The sequence below is a fragment of the Sceloporus occidentalis genome, unplaced genomic scaffold (assembly GCF_023333645.1).
Source record: "Sceloporus occidentalis isolate IW3139 unplaced genomic scaffold, rSceOcc1.0.p SCAF_138, whole genome shotgun sequence".
Taxonomy (NCBI): domain Eukaryota; kingdom Metazoa; phylum Chordata; class Lepidosauria; order Squamata; family Phrynosomatidae; genus Sceloporus; species Sceloporus occidentalis.
The window spans coordinates 1,079,630-1,099,135 of record NW_028317118.1 but is presented as its reverse complement, the minus strand read 5'-3'; the positions used below and the strand labels follow the sequence as shown (position 1 = coordinate 1,099,135).

At 41.3% G+C, this 19,506-nt stretch overlaps 1 protein-coding gene across 5 annotated transcripts in view; it reads right to left on the bottom strand.

The window, feature by feature from the left end:
- LOC149281142 (membrane-associated phosphatidylinositol transfer protein 2-like) overlaps positions 1–19,506 on the bottom strand; it is a 124,267-nt gene that overhangs the window by 91,670 nt on the left and 13,091 nt on the right. For all 5 annotated transcript variants that reach the window (XM_089499712.1, XM_089499715.1, XM_089499714.1 and 2 more), the window contains exon 2: positions 9,908–10,008. The gene's annotated coding sequence lies outside the window, so the exon portion shown is untranslated. The remainder of the gene's footprint in view (positions 1–9,907; positions 10,009–19,506) is intronic.

The following is a 19,506-nucleotide window of genomic DNA, read 5'->3' as shown; positions in this document are numbered from 1 at the left end:
CTTGTCGTGACTAGAAATGCAAAAGATTGTTCCAGGCCTGCAAGACATCACACCCCTTGTAAGTATGTATACGAAGCTGAGCAGCCTGAGTAACTGTTTCCTTCTCCCCCCGATGTATATGGGCATGTGTGTAGCAGGAAGACAGTCCCTTAAGCTCTGCCAGTTCCTTCAGAAAGTGCAAACCCAAGTAAGTGAATGCTAGCATGGAACTGGGCCATCTGGTGCTAAGAGGAGGGCTACCAACAAGTAGAGCTATGCAACATTTCCAGCAGTCTTCGTATGGTTCAGAATCTCTAAATGTGCTGGTAGTTACAAAAGAGGGGGAGCAAGGAGGGCCAAAAAAAGGAAATCTTTATCTTTATCAACACCAGACAGATGGTCTTTCTCCTCTACCTCCATCAGATGTGGCAGCACTGCTAAATCTGTATTCTCCATCCTCCAGAAGTAACAGCTCAGATTCCCAAAATTCTCTCCCACTCACAGACTAATTTAAAAACCAACAACACCATTTTAAAACATGGCTGTGTTTTAAAATTTTGTTTGAGAACAGGTTCTGTAGTCAAATTTTGTCCCAATTTTCTGGACTGTGATTAGGCAACCTGTCGATCTAAGATCACCAGTCTCTACAGAGATACAGCCGGGGGGCTCAAAGAATCAACCTTTTTAGGTTTAATTCATCTATTTGCTTACTAAAATTTTACAATCTGGACCTTTGGTACCATGCTACAAGCTGCCCTGGGAATGTCAGTTACAAAACAATATATACAATGATTCATTAGTAAATGAATGGCCCAGCAACAGTCAGTGATACCAAACGACGATGGAAACAACATACAGAATTATATACATGGGACAAATGGGACAATGGTTCACACAGCTGCTATTTTAAAACATACACAAGCATGCAAATATGGTTACGACATACAGGGTAGCTTTTCAAGCATTCAAGTTCTGGACAAGAAGAGTCCTGGACAAATGAGGCCCACAAAGTGGGCCACAAAATGTCACTTCCTACAAAAAAAAAAAAAAAAATCCTGATAGCCATCAGGTCTACATCTGTTGTTAGCAAATGGTACAACAGGGAGGTAAATGGCTTCACTTGGAAAATAACACAACTTGATCCATGCTTCACCAGTGTGACGGAAGCAGAGGGGAGGCAGGGACTGAAATCCCTCTGGACCTGTTCCAAAAACCACAGTTTGCAAACAAAGGGGAAACCATTTTTTTCTGGGCTGCAATCCAGAGAGGGATTGTGACCTTTTAACTCAGAAAAATGAAGGCCTGAATGAAAATGGAAGTTTTCCATGCTGCTGCTTATCACAACCAGAAGGACACACATACATTTGAGAGCAGGGCTATCCCCTTCTGTTCTGTACTTCTACCATGATACAAGCACCCTGCAAGCATAGCAGCTGGTACTGTTGGCAGCAGAGCATGGTATTCCCCAGAATTCAACTTGCATTGTCACCTTCACTCTCTGGGTGACTGTGGGCTAACATCTCTCAGCCTAGTCTACCTCACAGGGCTGTTGTGAGGGTAAGGGAGGAAAAGAGATGCCACCTAAAATCTTTGGACAAAGAGCAATGTTCATAATTGGAATAAAAACCAATCAAACAAATAGAAAACAAGGCCTGTTACAGACAGCCAAAATAAAGCTGCTTCGAGTCACAGTGGAGCTATGCTGTTTCAATGATGCATGCGTCCTAAGAGTCCAGAAGTCGCACCAAAGCCACGCTCCAGCCCTAAGGACTGGAGCGTGGCTTTGGTATGGCTTCCGGACTCTTAGGACGCATGCATCATTGAAACAGCATAGCTCCACTGTGACTCGAAGCAGCTTTATTTTGGCTGTCTGTAACAGGCCCAAGTTTCACCAGAGCAGAAATCATTATTGGCCAAACTTGGAATTGTTTAATCTTTTTAGACTAAACTCCTAGAATCCTCAGAGTGGCCATTCTGGATGGACGGTTTTGAGGATTTTAATCGCAAAATGGAAGGTGCTCAGCTTCTGGGTTTTTCACTTTGTTCAAGTTGTTTCTGACTTATGGTGACCCTAAGGTCAGGGTTTTCTAGGCAAGATTTGTGCAGAGAGGTTCTGCCTTTGCCTTCCCTCTTATGCTGAGAGTATGTAAGTATGAAAGTACTCTTAGGCTGAGAGTATGTGACTTCCCCAAGATCACCCAGTGGGTTTCCACCGTCAACTGGAGATTCAAACCCTGGTCTGCCAGGGTCATAATCTGACATTCAAACCTTGCTGGATCTCTCACTACCTGGTGAAATTAGGAAAAGCCATATAAGTAGCTTGTCCCAACTGGGTGTCCTCCAGATATGTTGGACTAAAGCCATCATCTGCAGATGTAGGTGCAGATCCATCTCTGTGGGGATGATGGAAGCTGTCACCCAACATATCTGGAAGGTATGAGGATGGGGAAAGCTGCCATACAAAAATAGGAGTCTAATGCTCTGCTTCTCAGAGCACCTGCTTCTCAGGGCTTGGTGAGTTAGATACAGGAGAAGCCTGGACACAACCATCACTACAGGAAAGCTGAACCATTTGTGTCAAACAGTCTGGACTGCTCCGGACTGAAATAAAAAGCAATTTCTTTTCTCCTGCTGCTAGGTTTTTTTCCCATTAAAAACTTTTATTGCTTCCTTAGCCCTCACCAAGCCAACATCCTCATGGGAGTTCTACCAAGGCAACTGACAGAAACTCAGTTGATTGAAGGCCTGGACATGATACGGTTTAAAAGTAGAGCGGGCAAAGGAAGGAGAAATACAGCAATTCATCCGACATTTTATGCTATTGTTTTTCCCCAAAATAAAAGTCCAAACATATTACTTTTAAAATAGGAGGAAACTGGCGTCAACACTGACTTCAACACATTTCGACAGTCTCCTGATTATGCAGGGACTGAATTTTGATGTTCAAATCCCAACTGGCCAATTATTGGTTAAAACCCAACCTGAGTAAACCAGATCTTGAAATATTTTTAAAGGTTCAGATTGTAATTCCTAGATGAGGGGCCTTGGTCATCTTAGGCAGCCTGCAAGAATGCCTTTCTAAATATCTAGAATGCACTCCAAATATGAATAACACATATATTTCTGGAGATCTTGTGGCACCTTTGAGACTTACTAAAGAAAGAAGTTGGCAGCATGACCTTTCATAGACTTAAGTCTACAAAAGCTCATGATGCCAACTTCTTTCTTTAGTTAGTCTCAAAAGTACTAAAAGATCTCTCTACATACTATTCTAGAGACTAACACGGCTATATCTTTGAATTCTGCATGTATTTATGTGCCACTGATGCAAGCCTGACTCCTTTCAAATGTTGAGTTGCAGAGTCCAGTGTTATTGACCTTTTAAATACGTAAACCCTAGTGTCATTTTCAGAATACTACTTTCCCAAAGTTTTTGGATAAAGGGGAAAGATTCAACACCCATTAAATATCTTTAGGGTATAATTTAGTTCTATTACAACAAATGGCCACTTTGCCATTGATTTCAGTAGGAGGCAAATGACATTGTTTAGTCATTCAAATTTTTATTTGAAGAGGCAGACTTATCTCCTCAGTCTACTTGTGGACAGACATACTGTGGCTGCTTTTGGAACACAGGCAATAAATAATGCAAAGGAGATGCATTTTGAGTAATTACAGTCAGAACACAAGTGCATTTCTATGTGGAAAAAAATTAAAACCACATCCCAGGCTTTTTAAATTTCATTTTTATGTTGAAATATCCTTTAGCACATTTTGGCCAGCGCTGAAGCAAAAACAATAACCCACAAAAAGACTGGAGAAGGATGGTTCACTGGATGGGGCAAAAATATCAAGGTACTTCAATGGTAAATGACAAAATGGCAGGCAAACTACCTCTTCTAGAGCTTAGTTACTGGCAGTAAGAATTTTAATGTAAAACACGTTGGCAGTATGGGTTTCACCCTTCTGCCTTGGGCTTGTCCATCACTGGAATACAGCTCCACTTTGAGCAGCGGGAGTGGGAATGCTGATACTTTTCTCAAGATTTTCCTTATGCAGACTTGCCTAATGTTGGAGTTTCCAAGTGTCTTTCAAAACCCATTAGCAAGTCTTCACAATATTATTTTCCAATTGTCTCAGTTTCCCAGTTAAAGTGCATCTGTACTGCTTGCTGGAGTAAAAAAAACAACAACTGCAAGCAATTTTAAGGAAAGCAGTGAGATTAAATTAATGACGTGGATCTTAAACTCCACAGAGACCATCCAAATGGCTCATTCAGGAAATTAATTTTTTTCAAAAAGCTTCTGCATTCTACAATAAAGTACATATTAGGTTTCCCCCACCCCCCACCTCTTTCTATATCTATTTAATGGTAGTTATCCAGTTTGCTTTCATTATTTTTGAGCCAAATTTACTGAGACCTTCATCAGATTTTTCTACTCTGTTAAGTATTTGCATTAACATAATGTAGAGATTAAGAGGTGCGTGTGTGTGTGTGGGCAAGTGGAGAATATACAGTTGTCATATTAAAAAACATAATAGGAATTACAAACTGGGGACCTCTCAGCTTAAATACAAGGAGTTTGCCACACAAGGCTGTAAAAGTGGAATTTTAACAGGATAAAAGTGTCTTTGGCTGGTACTTATCATATGACGTTGTATCCATCCTGCTGCTGACTTGCATTCTATTTTTTACTGTAGTGCACCTTTAATCGATAGACAAAACCCATCAATAGGCCTGATGGAATACAGGGTGATATTGAGACCTCAGATATAAAGCATGTTTATACAGTTGAGGGAGTGGGATAGAATGCAACAGAAAGATGCAAATCATGTCCACTGCCCTATAAATATATGAAGTGCATCATGAAGCCATTCTCTTTGTTGAACTCTCTGCTAATGGGTTGCAATTTGATATATGCCATCCTGTGCCAGTAAAGTCCTGTGCAACATCCTATGCAGCCAAGAAATCAGAAGACTAGGAATGGGAAGGACAGCTATGAAAGAACTAGAAAAGATCCTAAAGAGTAAAGAGATATATAACTGAGCAATAAACTTAGAATTTTATAAGCCACTGTATTCCTCATCACCATGTACAGATGAGAAAGCTGGATGGTGAAGAAAGCAAATAAGAAGAAAATCAATTCATTTGAGATGTGGTGCTGAAGAATAGGGCTGAGGATACCATGGATAGCCAGAAAGACAAACAAATGGGTCCTTGAATTGATCAAGCCTGAACTCTCCCTAGAAGCCAAGATGATCCGATTGAGGCTTTTGTGCTTTGGACACATCATGAGAAGGCATGACTCATTAGAAAAGATGATAATGGTAGTAGAAAGAGAGGAAGACCACATGCCAGATGCATAGACTCAATTAGGGAGGCCACAGGTATAAATTTATAGGACCTAAGCAGAGTGGCGGAGGACAGGGGGGCTTGGAGAGATCTCATACACAGTGGAGCCATGAGTCAGGGTCAACTCAAAAGAGGTTAACAACAACAAAATGTAAGCAATGCCCCTTTACATTCTGCATTGGACAAACAGGACAGTCTCTACGCAAAAGGATAAATGGACACAAATCTTACATTAGAAATGTCAAAGGCCTGTTACAGACTGCCAAAATAAAGCTGCTTCGGGTCTCTTTGGAGGTATGCTATTTAAATGATGCATGGGTCCTAAGAGTCCGGAGGTCGCGCCAAAGCCACACTCCATTCCTAAGCACTGGAGGGCAGCTTTGGTGCAGCTTTCGGATTCTTAGGATGCACGCATCATTTAAACAGCATACCTCCAAAGAGACCCGAAGCAGCTTTATTTTGGCAGTCTGTAACAGACCATAGATACAAAAACCAGTCGCAGAACATTTCAGCCTTCCTGGACATATAGGCTGCAGTCTCTGGACAAGGAAATTCCAAAGGAAGGCTAGAAAGAGAAACAGCTGAATTAAATTATATTTACAAATTCCAATCTATGAGCAAAAGTATGATCAAAACCAATGGCTTCATGGCACCTTACTTATAATAATACAAGAGTTCTGGCAACTGCACGTAAAACAAAAGGAATCTTCTCAGAGAAAGTTCTGACCCTAGGAAACAAAGCTTTGGTAAGCTTTATTGCTTTCACACATCAACACTAGCTGACCACTGTAAAGCTCTGAAAGACCTGTATCTCCTTACACAGCCCTTTGAACATTTAGGGCCTGGGCCATGGCTTGCATCTTTTTGAATGCTATTACATTCTAGCCCACTCCCATAACTGTATAAATATGCTTTATACCAAAGGCCTTAATGTCACTTGGTACTGCATCCCAAAAGTCGGTTTATATCCACAAAAGCTCATGCTAAAAAAGCCAATAAAGTCTTAAAGGTGCAGCCACATTTCATTTTTTAACCCCCCTCCCTTCCTCCTTTTTATCCTGAGGCAATATACGCTCAATATGCATCTCTCCGAAGTGACCTCTACATCACATTACGTAATATCCTTTATTGCCCACTGCCAAAAGCATACTGGAAATTACAGTGTTTTTTCTTTTCTTTCCCACATTGTTATCTACACAATTCCTGCTCAATGTCTCCTTTGGAAAGGATCAGGATGAGGGCAGAGGACAACTAAAACATTTCAACTACAGCATGTTCAGACTACTGTGTGGAGATACATCTTCATTACATGCCTGATTAAAACCAAATTTTAAATGTACAAGCAATCTTTTCTACGGTTTTTCATTTTTAAAAACCAGCTTTTCCTCTTGACAATGCAGAGGGTTTTCACCAAGAACACCAGATACTTTGAACTGTTTTCATTCAATAAATGTGTATCGGGGAATAAAACTTGATATGAAACTGTTGATTTGATTAAACGTAGTATTTAACCGAATTGTTTGCAAAACTTCCTTTGCAGAAAATGATGGAGAGATGTTTGAGAACATCCCTCAACATCAAATATTCCTGGTCTCCAACAAAGACCCTACTAACTCTAAAAAGCCTCTTGGGACACACAAAAACTCCAGACATCAACAACACTCAGACATAATGAAAGACCACTTTACACTATAGGTAAAGGGTTGTGCTATCTTCCCCCGTGGTCATAAATCTTGTGTTAAGAGCAGAAGCGCAGCACTAGCACTCCAGGGGACACGACTGCTGCTTTTTCTAGCTTCCAAACACTTTTCAGGGACAGTTCCGCATAGAGTGTAATACGGCAACCCAATCCAGATGTTACTGAGGCATGAGTTAGTATAGTCACTTCAAGAGCCTTGGAGACTTGACTGTTCTTAATCATTTTTCGTTTGTGACAGGCAGGCGATTGTTATCATAAAACAGTACGAACTAGCAACTTCTGCAGATGAATTTACAAGGTCCTCATAAAATATTTTACAAACGCAGACATTTTTTTTATTTGACATTCACTCTTCATAATGGTTACGAACCTGTAATTGAAGCAACCTATCATTTAAACCAGTAGTTCAAGCCAAAGCCTCAATAAAGATAGAACTGGCTACTTTTCCATAATATTGCTTGACGTTTTTCCACACTTACAACAACCCCAAAAAACTCTGTTTTGTTTACATTTTTCCTCTTCTTGGAGACCGCACAACACAAGAGCAAGAGGACGTGCAATCCAGCCAAGCCTTTATTTACAACAGAGCAAACCACAAGGGAAGGAGCTGTCCAAGTTTTCCTGCCAAATTAGGGATAGCAGGAGAGAACGTGCTCATGCATCCGGAGGCCGTGATATTTTACACATCACTGGGAACTGACTAAGATGGACTCTGTAGCAATGTCAAATTCCAAGACCCTCATCTGGGAAGTTACATAACCCTCTAGCTACAGGATTTGCCATTGACAGAATTCTACGAATTGGTCCAATATCCATCCAAGGCCAACAAAGGCTGCGTCTGCACTGCAGAAATAATATAGTTTGACACCACTGCCATGGCTCAATGCTATGTAATCCTAGGGATTTGTAGTCGTGTCCCCTGGAGTGTTTGTACTGCTGTCATATCACATCTTAATCTTCTCTTCTCCAGGCTAAACATCCCCAGCTCCCTGAGTCGTTCCTCATAAGGCTTCATGGTTTCCAGACCCTTCACCATTTTAGTAGCCCTCCTTTGGACATGCTCCAGTTTCTCCACATCCTTTTTGAATTGTGGTGCCCAGAACTGGACACAATATTCCAGGTGGGGCCTAACCAGAGCAGAATAGAGTGGCACTATTACTTCCCTTGATCTAGACACTATACTTCTATTGATGCAGCCTAAAATCGCATTGGCCTTATTAGATGCCGCATTGCACTGTTGACTCATGTTCAACTTGTGGTCTACTTGGACTCCCAGATCCCTTTCACATGTAGTTTCATTCAGCCAGGTGACACCCATCCTAGATCTGTGCATTTCATTTTTCCGCCCTAAGTGCAGTACCTTACATTTCTCCGTGTCATAAACTTTTGTTCTGCAAAATCAGCATGACTTCTCGGCAGATACAAGTTGGGTTGCAAAATGGGTGCTTCTGAGTTTAAAATGAAGAAGAAATATTATCCTTTAAGGAGGCACTTTTCCTTCCTATACCAGAACTGTGCAAATATTTTCCTGTAATTTTTTTTATTGTGTTGTAATAACTCTCTCTCTCTGTTCTACAAATCAGCACAAATAAAATATACATTTCAAGTGCATCTTTTCAACGGCAACGGAGAAACTCAGGTTAAAGGTCAAAGAATAACGATAAAGAAAGAAAGAGAGTTGAAGAGTCTCCTTTTCTCCTGCCAACAGGAAGTACAAAGTCAGTTGACATTGTGGCTGGGAGGCCACAAGCATCACCCACTCTTTCCCCTGCAGTCAGAATCATATGCCTTCACAATGTGGAGAGCTAAGCGCTTTCACTGGAAATGAGAGAAAGAAGGATACAACCCTGAACTAAACTTCCGAAGATATATTTAAGCCCACATCATCTATTTCTGGAGCAGCAAAAAGAGACATATCTGCAAGGACCGAGACCTACGTTCCTTCCTCCATCAATGCTCTGGCCTTCGTGAGAAAAACAACACTAAGGTGACAAAGAATTGTGACACCCATTGGCTCTGACGGCTCATTTCTAACTATTGTACAGTTATAGTGCATAACTGAACAAAAGGGAAGTGAATCCAAAGACTCTCCAGAATGTGTGAGTACTGGGCCTTTTAAGTTGCATTAAGGGAAGAATATCTCACAACACAAGTCTGCCATAACCTTCTGACTCTTCTCTAGTTCCCAGTGAAGTCTCACAATCCCTGGAGAGGGCTGGGATTTCCCAAGTCAAGAGACAAAGCCTTCTTTTGGTTGCAAGTTTCTTTGTCCTTCACCACAAGTAGCAGGACCAAAATAAGATATGGAAAACAGGGAAATCCAAGCACATTTAATTTGCACAGTTGATACAGTATGCACAAGTCTGTATGCACTGGCACAGAATTGCATTGATGCATAGTATATGCAGTATCATTTATTAAGTTACTAAGTAAAATATTTGTAGTTCTTAAGCAGTACACAAGGCATTCTAAAATATCAAAAGCCAGGCACTGAATAACACATCTGATGAGCAGAGGCTAGGCCTACAAAGGCCTACGTAGCAATTTCTTCTTCACTGTGATAGGAAAAACCCACAGTACATTAAATAAGCCCAAAAGGACACAGTTGTTTGCTTTGCACAGTCTGTAGTCACAGAATTCATATTTCATTGTGGCTGAAGTCTGACCAACTGTGTGCAGAACATTTTTTTCCTCTCTCTCTCCCTTTCTTTCTTTCTTTCTTTCTTTCTTTCTTTCTAGTACAGAGGAATAAGAAGCCACAAATACAGCACTGCTGGGAACTGGAGAGGTATAGAAAAATCAGATGCCAGGGAATCAACATCTGCAGCTCACAGTTTCTCTTTTAAGATAAGCTTAAGGAAAGAACTAGAACTTACCTTGGGGACATAAGACCACCTGCTATTTCTGTGATCTGGGAGAGAGTCACGGCAGCAGCATCAATGGAGGACGTCAGCACTGGTTCCTGAACATCAGTGTCCTAGAGGGAAGCCAAACCAACACAGGCTTAGGGAGGAAGTCAGTCACAAATCAAGAAGCAGGCAGTGCAGTTTCGGCTCTCTAGCACCGCACACCATGTTAAGCATTCCTGTGCAAACAAGCAAGAGGATGTCCTGCGGTCTGGAACTATACATCATCCAAGAGAGTCGGCAGACCTACCCCTAGTATGCTGGAAATTCAGTATGTGACAGGAGGCAGCAAAAGAAGCACCTTCGGGATTTCAGCTCACTCCAAGCTCTGAGTCATCATAATTTCTCTTAGCTAATGGAAAAGTAACCTTGATGGGAAAGTGAACAATGGAGGGTACTGACCACCTTCATGTGCTCCCCTCCCATCCCCGTTCAAGACCATCACAGTCTCTATCCACCCATGTCTCTCCAACTCATTTCAGAAAAAGGGTTCATCTTAAACATGCAGACTGAGGAGATGATGGGCCTAAGGAATAGCAGCATCTAGATCAGCATCTATTCAAATGGTTACCAGATGAGGACTTGTATGCATTGAAGGCACATAGCTATTTACAAACCTAGATTCAATTGCTATTCCCAACTAGAAAATGCCCACTGGATCAAGGAGAACTTGGTTTAGTTCAATATTTGGTTTACAACTCAGTTTAATTCAATAGGTCTAGTTCGAACTAACAATTGGAATATGGCTTGGATGATTCTAACGTTAGTATTCAGCTGTTTATTGTTACACTTTAGGATTTTGTCTAGCTCTTTCAGAGCTGCCCTTCCCATTCCTAATCTTCTTTTGATTTCTTGACTGCAGTCTCTGTTCTGATCAATGTTTGATCCAAGGTTTGGGAAATCTTTAACTATTTCTATTTCCTCATTATTTAGGCTGAATGTATGTAAATCCTCTGTGGTCATTATTTTTCTTTATGTTTAATATGAGGCCTGCCTTTGTGCTTTCTTCTTTGACTTTTGTTAGCGACTGTTCCAGGTTTGTGATGCTTTCCGCTAATAGTATGCTGCTGTCTGTGTATCTTAAGATTGTTGATGTTCCTTCCTCCATGTCTAAACCTGCACTATGTATGATATTTTCTTCATACAAGTTGTATGGATAGATCATACCTGCACATATACATGCATATGTACACATGTATAAATCCAGGAAACTGCCATATAGTCCGACCACAGTTCCATCTAGCCCAGCATTGCTGATACTGACAGGCAGCAGTGGTTCTCTAGCATTTCAAAGAGGTCAGGGATTGTACCTGAGACCTTTGATAGGCAAAGCAAGCATTCCTCCATTGAGCTATGCTCCCATACACATAGTGCTTAGAGTGTGTTTGAAGCACTGCAAATACCTTATCTTGGTAATCCTTAAAGCACAAGGAAAATTAAGCCAGCATTATCCATTCCTCCTGGCACCAGAAATGGTGTGACGGGTGGCAAAGGCAGAGAGGTTGGTTTGCTTAAGGTCAACTACTTATTTATTTTTTTTAGGTGCACCTGCTAGCAAACATATTTAGTTAATCTTTTCATGGAGCTTTAAAAGAGTAATGTAGTATCACCAGGTCACAACAGGCCCTGGTTGACATATTTGCTTTGTATCCAGGCCAGAAAGAGCAAGTCTGCTCTGCTAGCAAAACGCAATACAGGGGGATGTAACTGCCTTCTTAACCTCCCTCCTATATTTTGAGGTGAGTTTAGAGTGAAGAGTACTGTATATACTCATGTGTACGTCTAAAAATTTAGGACAAAAAAATTGACCCCAAAAACCTTAGTCGACTTATCCACGGGTCAATTTAAGTACTGTATCTTAACTCTTATTTAAAAGAAGGAAACATCTGGTGAAAAGCAAAAGTATAATATGTGAAGCACTGACCCCCTCTACTCTCTCATTCATCCAATCTAAAGAGTAAGCACAAAGAGTTATGTCTGATGGAATTTAATAAGTTATTTGACATTGTTTTGCTTTGCTTCATCCTTTAGATCTTTGCTACATGCCCCTAAATTTTACCCTCAACTTATCTATAGGTCATAGCAAAATCCATAATTTTGGCTCCAAAACTTATCCTCGACTTATACATGAGGTCGACTTATAGTCGAGTATATACTGGTACTTAGTCTGAACCACTTGAAAGTCTTGGCTTGTTGGCAATTTTTTTTTTCCCCCACCAGATCATTTCTAGGAGCCACGCGGATGCCCAGAAAGAAATGGGAGCCACAGGGAAAATAATGCAGATATCTACAACGCAAACCCTATTTATGTTTAAACCAATTTATTTGTTCCTTCGGCCACTATAGCTTCCCACTCCCATTACCCAGAAGGTCAAATGCATCAGTTCAGAAACAAAATCAGTCCTGGACATCTTATTTCAAAACATACAAACCCGTAAGATTTACCCAACCTTTCAAATTTTTTGACTGTTAACACATTCTCTTAGCCCTTCTGCAGTAAATAGGTAGGCACCCGGAATACTTTCTGGATTTAAATTCTTGCTTCTTGGCCTTTTGGCTGAGATGAAGTGTGGATTAAAATTCTCAGAATGTCCTACATCCAGCATGGAGAGTTTCTAAGGTTTCTAACACTTTCAGGGTTTCTTTAAAAGCAACTTTTCCAAGTTACGATGTTAAAAGTTATGGGCCTGACAGGTAACATAGAGCAAACTTCCCTGTACTAGAGAAACCTGCATAATGTAATCTTGCTGTGAAATCCCCAAATCTCATTTCGCCTCCTCCCCACCTGCTCTCCCGTTGAAGACCTTTTCTCTGCACCTCTCATTATTTCTGCATTAATGTGCCAATTTTATCTCATTTGTGGTAAACCCTGCCAGTTTCCCAACATGTTTTGCCTCCTGCTTCTCTGGAAAAACAAAAATAAAAAACAAAGAAGAGGCAAGCGTATTCCCACCACTTTGGGGCTTTACTTTGTGGTTGTATGCCTTCAAGTCATTTCTTGGCAAGGTTTTCTTGGCAGAATTTGTTCAGAGGGAGTTTGCCTTTGCCTTCCTCTGAGTCTGAGAGAGTGTGACTTGCCCAAGCTCACCCACTGGCTCTTCGTGGCTGATAGGCGGATTCGAACCCTGGTTTCCCAGAGTCTAAGTCCAACACACAAACCACTACACCACACCATCTTAGCTTTATTTTAGCCCCCCAAATAACAAAGGTTTGTCATATGTTTTAATGCTGAATACTATGCTGTTGAAGCAGACTTCTAAATAATCACTCTTTCCCAATCACCTATGGCGAGTTGAAAGCAGACAAGATGGATGTTACTGTAAATAGACAGAAAAATAGTTTGTCTTCTCCCCTTTCGCAGGTCAGCAGTGTTTACAGACTTGCTCACAAAGATGATTTGAAAAATGTGCTGGCTAATTTTAAACATTTTTTTAAAGTCCATGATTGTGAGGAACAGCAGTGGGTTTGGCCTGTTATAAGATGCATTACATGACTGGTGATCATTTGTTCCAAAATAATTTATGCGGAGCTTAAGGCAATGATGCTATACATATTTCACTGGAATATGAGGGAGGACAGCAGTTTTTCAACGCACATATCAATGGAACAGAAGGAGTACTTAACATTTCCTTCTTGGTTTATCAATTATTTCAAAGCAAAGTTGACTCTAGAATTGAGGAGGCCACTGGTGGAACCTGTCCTGTTGTGCTTACAGGGGGGCAGTGGTCATGATGGGGGATTGCATGAGCTGTTGTCTGAAGAAGTAACTTCTTCAAGCTCTGAGACTGTCTTAACTGTGCTTTGCATGCCTGAAGCCAGTTGTCCTTGCAGACATTGAACAAGACATGGAATGCCCAAGCACATAAATCACCCTCTCAGTACCTTTTGAGGTCTTCCTTTCCTTTTCCTTTTCTCTTTCTTTCTTTCTTTTTTGGCAGTGCACTTTCTTTCACAATTTACAGCTTATTTGAGGTACGAAAGGCAGATACTCAGCTTACGTTGCATTTGCATTTCAGCTGTTGTGTATGAGTTGTACAGAGTTTATTAGAACAAAGACACATCAAATTTCCTTTAGCAGTAGCTTTTGAGTATTTAATGGACCTTATGATGCTAAGCTTGAAGATGTGCCCATTTTCTTCCTCTTAACGCTACACTAGCAGTGATGCCAGATTTAAAAGAAAAACCTGAATGGGGGAGGAGGCAACAATTTGTTATCTTTAAAAATAAACATGGACTCACGCAAAAGATGCAAAATGATTTCATCAGAAATTTAATGAAGCACCCAATAGCCTTGTTGGAAAAGGCAGGGTTTTGTAAGCAAGAATGATTCAGGCACACAGCAGGAAAACATGGATTTTGGGAACACAGAATAAAGCATGCTCCTAAAGAAAACATATGCTGTTCACTGTAGGGACCATCCATGGCAATACTGCTGTTTTGAAGAGCTGCTCCTATAGCCTGTGGTGGCTGCAAAACACAAAACAACTACATTTGAAAATACATATTTTAAAAAAATACTTAAAATACAAAACCTCTGGTAGAGTATAAAATTATGAAAGATGGATGAGGAATGTTCTAGAAAATGGATACCACTTGAATGAACTGGGCTGTTTCATGATGTGCTGGGACAACCCCCTTGTATGTGGGCTCAAATAGAGAGCATTTGAACAGGACTGGCTTCATCTGCACTGCGATTCCCTTTGTGTTCCAACTCAGGTAAAGGGAATGCTGCTTTTGTGGAGAGTCCCCACAGAGGAAAACAAAATGGTGCACCTGAAATAAGTCATGCAAAGGGTAGTTGGACTGAGGGACACGTGTGGTGATCCACATTTGGGATCAAACAGGTATACCACTGGTAGAAGAACATGGCACCTCCTTAAAGGTCTTTGTAGTGGGTTGTATTTTTTGAGGACTAGCATGGGGCAGTTATTGGTATTCCAATTTGTCCTTTAAGATTGTTACGTGTGTGTATGTGTGTGTGTGTTCAAAGCTGCTCAGAGGCCTATATATATTGGTTTAGCATGCCTCTTTTTCTCTGCCTGGGTTTTCTGTTGGTGTCCTGAGACACAGCATAAGCTAAACATCTGTTTAGACTGTGCCAGCCTTTTTTCTAACAAGCACCTCCAGCCCATAGGAGTCATTATTTCTTCCAGCCCTGGGGATTACAGGGAGGAGTAAAGTTTTCCCCTCCCAACTTGTGAGCTGCAATGTAGCCTCTAGGAGGATATCCCTAGTGGGCTAGATAACCCCACTAGGGGTATTTATTTTGTCTTGGTCTGAGAAAGAAGAAACAGTTTCTCATCTAGGCCATCTTGTAGGCCTAGGAGTGCAAGAAAACCAGTGTATCCCCAGAGACAAGATACAATCACACTGGCTGCTTTCTGCTGAAGGGATGTGAGAGACCATTCTTCGTTTTTATTTCTGTTACTACATCTATTTATCACTTACTTGTAATAAGTAATACTGTATTTACATCACCAGTTAGTTGTTTCTTTGTCCTTAACTGTATGCTTAAACCTAATTTGGCTAGGACCTTAGCCTAATACATTCTTGTTGGACGTTATCAGACAAGAGAAACTGGAAGTATAATCCAATGGCAATCCGAATGCAATCATGGGGTTTCACGTTATTGCGTGATAGACTACCACACACAAATTCAGGCAATGGGAAGTCAGTCTGAATGCAATCATGGGGTTTCATGTTATTGCGTGAGAGGTGATCACACGCAAATTCGGGCAATGGCATGCTATTTTCAGGCAATGGGAAGCCAGTTTGAATGCAATTTGCATACACGTAAATTCGCTGAACTAGCGAATTCATGCAAATGCGTTCTGGCCCCACTTTCTTTTCATTCGAAATTAAGAAAAATTCTTCACATGTGATAAAGTCCGTTCTCAAAGGACCAGTTGACCTGTACACATTGCTCATCTCAAGAGCACAGTATTCAAAGTGCTTCACACAATTTGTCATAAAAATTCTGACAATGTGGGGTTCAAAATCAAGGCTTTTTTGTACTTTTCTACTCCCAAGCAACTTAGGGTCTACTCTGTTTCAAACAGACAAGAAAAATGAATTGAAAGATTCTAAATGCAATCATGCTTTTTTCAGAATAAGGTAACTTAATAAACAAATATTACCAGTCATGCTTAGAGGAGAAAACTTAAAATATAAAAGCAAAAGCCTACACTCCTGAGTTAAACGATTTTAAAGCAGTAACAACAGCAAATATAAAATTATGGCAATATCTACAATCACTTGTCAGCCTGAAAGACAGCCAGAAGAGAGAAAATATTTGGATTTCAATTTCATCTGCCATAAACATGAAGCTGCATCTATTTATATGAATGGGAGCAAAGAGAGCGAAGATGAAATGAAAAAGTAACATTAAGATAAGTAAGCCGCCCACATACAGAGAAACTGATTTCGTGTTGTGGCAGCTCTCGCTAAAATGGGGATGCAAAAAAGAAGGAAAAAATACACTTAGGATGGCATCAAGAATGCTAGGAGTGTTCACATCTTCTGTTTCAACAACTGCACCAGATACCAGGCAAGGTGAGGCTGAGCTATTCTTCACTGCAGCATCTGCCTCTAAGTAGGGAGTTTGTATGGACTCAACAGAACTCTCAGTTGGCCTATCCAGTACCTAAAGGGACCATCCTTTTTTCCTAGCAAAGTGCCTGTGAACGAATAAAGATTCCATTACCATTACTGCATCCCCACTGCCTGTATGTGCTGGACTTCTGCCTGTGCAACAGTGTTTAGGTCTTCTGAAGTGGAGTAGGAGAGGCAACGTTAACCAGAAGCCACAAGGCTGTCAGACCAAACACTTTCATGAAATGGTTTTTGTTCAACTTCTTTTCTGTTTCAGAGTTGGTAATCTTCTGAAGATTATTCTTTATTTCTTTTAAGATCACAGTGATGGAAAAGAGAGTAGGTAACAGTTTTTAAGAGGCTTTTTTGCTAGGAACCCAGAATATGGCTGAGGTTGAACCATTTCTGGAGTTCTGCTGATTCTGGCTAGTTTCAGGTCTGCTCTGGAAATTGCAAAAAAGAGGATGCAGTGTGACCAAAGATATCCTTCAATCTCTCCTTTGCTTACCTTATATACCCTAAATTGTGCCTTTCATATTTAACTTTTAAGAAACCCCCGTCCATCACAAACTCCGTTCTCTTTTAGTATTCCTGGACACAAGATCTTCTCCCATATTTCCCTAGGTTTACTGAAATCAGCTCTCATAAAGTATAGAATGCGTGTCTGACTACACTTGGCTTCTCCTTCCCACTCTATAACCAACCCCAGGTCCCTCCCACCCAAGGATCCTGCCACTTCCACCCCTTATCCAGGTCAACCTTGTTGGTTAGGCCCAAATCTAAAATTGCTGATTTCCTAGTTGCCTCTTCTACCTTCTGCACAACAAAATTGTCTGCAAGGCAAGTGAGGAATCTGGTGACCTTAAATTTTTGGCAGCATTTGATTTCCAACAAATATCAGGATAGCTGAAGTCCCCCATTACTACATTACTAAATGTGTGGTCATTTGTTCCAGGAAGGCATCATCCAAGTCCTCAGTCTGGCTTGGGAGTCTGTCCCTGTTGTTTCTCTCCCCCTTACTTTTACTCAGATGCTCTCTTCACAGGTATAAACATCCTTGACATATAATGCTGCTCCTCCTGCCCTCCTGTTTGGTCTATTTCTCTGAAATAGGTTATACCCTTCTATTACTACTTTTCAATCATGAGACTTATCCCACCAGGTTTCAGTGATGCCTACTGTATCATATTTGCTTTGCTGTGTTAAGAGTTCAAGTTCATCTATGACTATACGTACATGTCTTCTTTCAGAGCAGGCAAATAACAGTTGCATTTCTTTCACTTGGAGACAAGAGGTACCAGGGTGAAAACCAGCCAAGGGCTCCTGTGTTGCTTGTCAAGTGCTGCTTATCAAGCAAGAAATATCGGCTGAAATTCCCTCTCCTATACAACCAGTCAAGATGCAGGAGCCCTCTCCAGCTTTCACTCTGTGATCAATGATCAAACCATTACACACCCTCCATACCCAAAGGAGACACCATTCAGCAGCTAATTCTTCTGACCGGTCAGTAATACACAGCCATTGTAGACAGACTCTTCTGATAATACCTTGGCCTTGCAGGAGACTTCGATTAAATAATCAGTATATTGCTTCGAGTACAGACTGTTGTGTACCGTTGTGTACCAGCTGACAGATTAGAAACTGCTGCTGTAGAGCCTCAACGAGAAGTGATTGGAGTGGGTGGGCAGGAGAATGTTTTGGCATCTATTCTGAACTCCCAGGCCTGGAAGATTAGGCAGATGCAATGGCAACACTGCCAGCCAGCCTAAGAAGAAATCGTTGTTCATCAGCGTCCACATAAATCATCAGACAAACGTGTGACTCACCAACAGCAGGCCCAAAGCCGGAAACCAGATTTTCCAATGATGACTAACCTATTTTAAAAAGCACACGGCTGAAAGCTGACCTGCCGACTAGGTGCAGCCTTCATATAAAATACAAAGCTGTGTCCTCCGCTTGCCCTTTTGTTAAGACCCATAATACAATTAAAGGACCTTGTGACACATCCTCAGGTTTAAAAGGTCTCTGAATGTCTCTAAAACCCCTCTTCTTCTATGCCCATGCTTCCCAAATTGGGGGCGGTAGTGTGAAAGGTCAAGGAGAACTAGAGAAATGTCAGGAGACAAAGAGAGCACTGCAACCTGACTTACAGCAGAGCCAGGCTGAGTAAGTGGGAGATGGATGGTACACATTCTCTCTTATGTAGAATGGTCTCCTGCACCATTGATTACAAACTGAGACCCTTACTTCCAAATAATAATAATAATAATAATAATAATAAACACTCACCCCAAATCTGCTGATCTCCCATCATTCCCACCCACTGGTCAAGCTGGTTAAAGATGGCGGGGGCTGTAGTGTGACACATCCGGAGGGCACTAGGTTGGGAAAGGCTATGCTGGGTCATTCAATGGGCTAGCAATGCATCAGTAACTATCCTGCACTTAAAAGATCATGAGTAGAGTCCTAGCTGCCCTACAGAAAGCATCCAAGGATGATCCTTCTGTTTAGATGGATGGGGCATTGTGCACTGAATCCCCAATCCCCCTTCTTCATCAGCAAAAGAGATAAGGTATACTTAAACTGGCATGGGAGGAGGGTGGAAAGCAAGGGAGATGGAATTGGCTCTGCCTTTGGTGACCCCAACCCCTCTATCCCGCAGGGGAGGACTCCTTTGGAACTATATAAGCCAACAAAGCCATGTATACCTGCTACTGTTCCCTTCTTCCTGATGTTGGTGAAAATACACCTTACAGCAAGCCAACCCCCACCAAGTTAGGTTAACACAGTTTGGTACATATTGCTAAAGAATAGGCCAGAACACTGTTCTTCACCTCTTCCGTATTAACCCCCTCCCTTCCCAAACCGACCTGTACAAGAATCTGCATAGAGGTGCTCCTTGTATTCAAAGCCCAAGGAAAGGACTTTTGAGGGCTCTTACTTAGAAACCAGCACACTGCTTTGGCACATGCATGTCT